Below are 4,517 nucleotides of genomic sequence, written 5' to 3'. Positions count from 1 at the left end.
TGGTGGAGAGAAATCAGCTCATGTTTATTTTTGGATTTGTTGGGCTGGTCACCATGCGGCTAAATGCTGTTTCACCCCAAATGCAGCCATTTGATGGACAGCTGGGATATTTTCAGCATCACTGTCTGGCTTTTCAATCCCGTACTTGTTTCTATTATTGGGTATGGGCAGACGTCGTTTGGAAATGGGGACAACCGCTAGCGTTAAAAAACAGTGCCACATTGTCTGGCTTGCTCTTTTCAGAACTGTTAAAACTTACATGAAAAGACGTAAAACAGGATGTTGATGTTGTGGCATATAAACCAGATGTTGTGGCCTACTAAACCTATTGACTGGAGAATGCATTTTGCTTTTCAAATTATATTACTTGACTCTCCTATCTACTGTACATGTGATTATAGGTACAAAGTATACATGTCCATGAGTTACTGTCAGGTTTTAGGAAAATAGCCATCACATTGAGGTGCACTCCTTCTCCAACCTCTGCCTAGTTAGCAAACACAGAAGTGCCCCTTTGTGGGATTGCCGGTACTCACAGAAAATGCAGATGCTGCAAATGAGACATGTACTGTACTAATGTGTTTACAGTACATCTGTGTGTGCAGGTGTGTCTGTATCAACCCGGTTAATCAGCTCTGTCCATTCACCAAGGAACCATCCGGAGACCATTGGCTGTTTGTAATCATGATTGCCACCGACAGGACTCCGAACATATTCTCCAAAACGCCCTTCTTATTCACAATGTACCCACCAATGTCCAAACCAAAGCATCAGAACATGTTTTTCCTCTAAAACACTATGGGTAGTGCTATTATTGAATTACCACTAACTAGCAGCTACATACAATGTGAATACCCCTAGTTACATAAGAGAGAGATTAGAGATGGTTCATTGCCACAATGGAGGCCATGGGAGGTAATGCGGCTATTGACTGGGAAACTGCTAGGCCTATATTTATCCAGGAATTATAATCTTGTAATGATGATGGTTTTGAAACAAAACCACTTGTCAGCTTTCTCATAGAAAAGAAAAATAGATACATTTTTTGGGGGGGGATTGTGCGTTCTCTTGACTGGTTTTGTCCCTGGAACACATTGATCCATCAACTAACATCATTTGAATATATGAATGTATCATATCATGCACAGGACAAGTAGTCCAAGTGTGTTGAGGATCTTGAAGAGGCACTCAAACTTTTGTCTAATTTGAGCCAGTAGTTTTGAAAGGGCGGGCTCACGAGCCGAAACGAGTCCCGTTGTTTGTGTACTATGTTATCCAATTGTGTACTATGTCATCCATTTCGTGTGATATACACATTTGTTGTGCTTAAGATCCCGTAGTGCATCTTTAATAAGCAAGAACAAGGTAGGCATAGATATTGCTTAACATAGTGGAATGTATATTAGTTCAACATGCATCACCATGAATTTGCATGTAGCATGTCAGCAGTATGAAATCAAAGAAATTAGTACAAAGAAACCGCTGGTGCAGGTGAAGTATCTTGATAACAAGTGTTAAGTCGTCAGGGACGACTGCGAACAGTGTAGCCATACAGTAGCTATATTCAATTACTTGAATCATTCATCTCCAACATCTTTATCTGCCTTTTTAGAAAAAGCACAGATTCACATTATTCGCCTGCTCTCTCACCGTTGAGTAGACTTGCACCGCTGCCGTTAGCTGTTAACTGCTGCAGGGAGGGGAGTAAAGGGGATGACGTAAGCAAAAAGAAATGGGCAATTGACCATGTTAATTTTGGCTCGCAGCCAAGGGGTGACTGTGATATATTTTGCTGCTGTGTTTGCTGTATCCGTGGCAGCCCGGGCTCCGGCACTAGTCGTGGAAGTGATGCTGTCTCCTCAGTACTGTCTGTTAAGGAAATAAATGGCCTCCGCCATCATGGATAAGAGACATTTATTTTTCTTTCCACTGAGACGTATTCAGAAATCGGGAGGCGGTTTCTCCTTCCCATTCATGTTGCTTTGTATGGACAAAAGCTCCTGGAATTCCACAGGATTTTTTTTTATCTTCACATTTCTGCTCTTGAACCAGGAAAGGGCATTCGACTGTCCAAGGGGAAAGCTGTTGTCTTAATTCCAAGTCATACGTTTGTTTACCTAGAAAGCATGTCAGTCGCTAGTAAGTCCATCACTATTTCCAGGCCATTAACCAATGAGAGGTTAATATACAGTGGGGGTCTGAAATGATTGACACCCTTGATAAAGATGAGCAAAAATGACTGTATAAAATAAATAATTAAAATATTGAGCTATAATGTATGCTCAAAAAAATGTGTACGTTATATTATGTTATACTAATACAATTGCTCAGAGAAAGACATTTTGTTAACAAGTAATAAAACCAAATCTCAGCCTTTTTCAAAAATATTTGGAGAACACATTGGGAGGGATCTTAGACCATTCCTCCATACAGAAATCTTCTGGAACCTTGATTTCCTTCGTCTGTGCTTATGGACTGCCCTCTTCAATTCAAACCACACATTTTCAATGGAAACTAAGATTTTTTGGGTCAATTAACCATTTCTTTGTGGATTTTGATGTGTGCTTGGGGTTAAGGTCTTGCCAAAGCCATTTTTTTTTTAATCCATATGTTTTGTTTTTCCTTACCGACCAAGCTTCCTCATCTTCCTACTTCTGCTCCTACCAGTTTTGGATTTTTTTCTCTCTTATTCCCCCTCCCTCCCTCATTTCCCCCATCTATCTTTGTGTTTATTTTGTTTGTAGTAAGCTAATCATTAATGATGGGGGACTCAAGCATTGATACGTGTCATCCTGTCGATCACTGTTTGACACCAAGACATCTCTCCCAAAAAAACGACTACTATGATTGGTCGAAAATGTATTGACAGTCAAATATAGGTCCGCCCTTTATGACATTTTGAGTCACACCACCCGTGAAGCCTATTCCCTCTCACCCCACCTCATTAGTAACCCTATACCAACCCATTGACCTCAGGATATTTTCTTCACTTGTATTTTTGAGCGTCACTCTGGGCTTAGCACCCGCTGCGAGGTAGACCACCTGCTGTGTCCATTTACTAGCACCGGGCCAAAGTCTACAGTACAGTAAATTTACAGTACACTATATTATCTACAGTACTGTTAAGAATAATAATAACAATAATAATGTAGACTATATACTGAAGAAAGGACCTGTTTCCCAGACAGATTAGGCCTGTTCCTGGACCAAAAATCACTTAATGAAGATTCTCTTTTTGTTAAAGTACAACTTATGCTTTCTCTGGGTCTGGGAAACCAACCCATAGAGTATGAAAACACATGGTCACCACACAATCCCAATGGTTGGATATCAATTATTTAAGAACAAGTGTGGAGGTCAAATATCACTGACTATTTATCCAATGTGCCAAATGCAACGTTATATGTTAGAGATCATTGTCTGTATAGTTAGGAAAGGGGTATAAAATATTTCCAGTCAAACCCTCCAAATATGTCCCTTGGTCCTCTGATGAAGCAAATTCTCAGACAGAAACAGGTGCCTATGAGAGCAAATGTAAAGTGTTCGCTTTCAAAACACCTCCCTCTAGCTGTGCTTGTGATACCTTGCAGTTTAGCCTATACAATATCCTACTAGCAGCCTGGAATCCACTGATATTGCTGTGTTTCAGGCTAGCTCTGTCCATGAGACATTGAAATGCTAGAGGAAACCCTTTTGGAGATAAGTCTCACCCTTTTTGAGCCTGTCTGTGTGTCAGACTCTGCCTCAATATTGGCTTTTGTTGCTGTGTGTGCAGAAGGATTCTCTGGGGACTGATGCACTTTTCCATGACACAAACTGTCTAGGTGCAGTAGCAACAGCACCAAATGTTAGTAGCTTTGCAAGACATTGAGAGTGCTATATACATTCAGATGGCAGGCTAACATGATATGAAACACGTTTGAAGTACTGCAACACCAAGAAAAACACCATTGTCATGTTTATGTAGTAGTTATAAAAACCAACAAGAATTGTGATTGTTGTGTATGCTTGTCCTGCATTCTACAATCACAGGCAATCACATGATTGAAAGGCATAATTGCTCTCGTCTTATCTGCAATGCCCCAATGAGAACATGTGTAATAGTCCCTAGATGTCTATCGGTCGGGTGTTTGTTAGATTTTACAGTACACCCAGAAACGTGGCGGTTCTGACAATGAAATAGTTATTTTTGAACTTCCATTGCCTTGCCAAGAGTTGCTGAATATCTTCTCAGCTACAGTACTCCTAGAGTACAGTGTGTACAGTGATTGGGAAGGCCGCGTCTTGGACCTTCTGATGCTGCTGGTGCAGCAGACCAATACGTTCCTGGACGTCTTGGTCTGCCAACCAAAGCCCCTCGATTTACTCAGCCCACCTCCCACTGTGCTATCCCGTGCCAAATAATACACCCCTGGGGGAAACTGGTGGAGATTAAAGTCTGAATGACCCCCCGCCCCAACCCCACCACCAGCCAATAATATTTCCTTTCCGAGTTTTGATACTGTGCACAATCGAAG

The sequence above is a fragment of the Salmo salar genome, chromosome ssa18 (assembly GCF_905237065.1).
Source record: "Salmo salar chromosome ssa18, Ssal_v3.1, whole genome shotgun sequence".
NCBI lineage: Eukaryota > Metazoa > Chordata > Actinopteri > Salmoniformes > Salmonidae > Salmo > Salmo salar.
The sequence above is the reverse complement of the archived record's forward strand: the minus strand, read 5'-3'. Positions refer to the sequence as shown.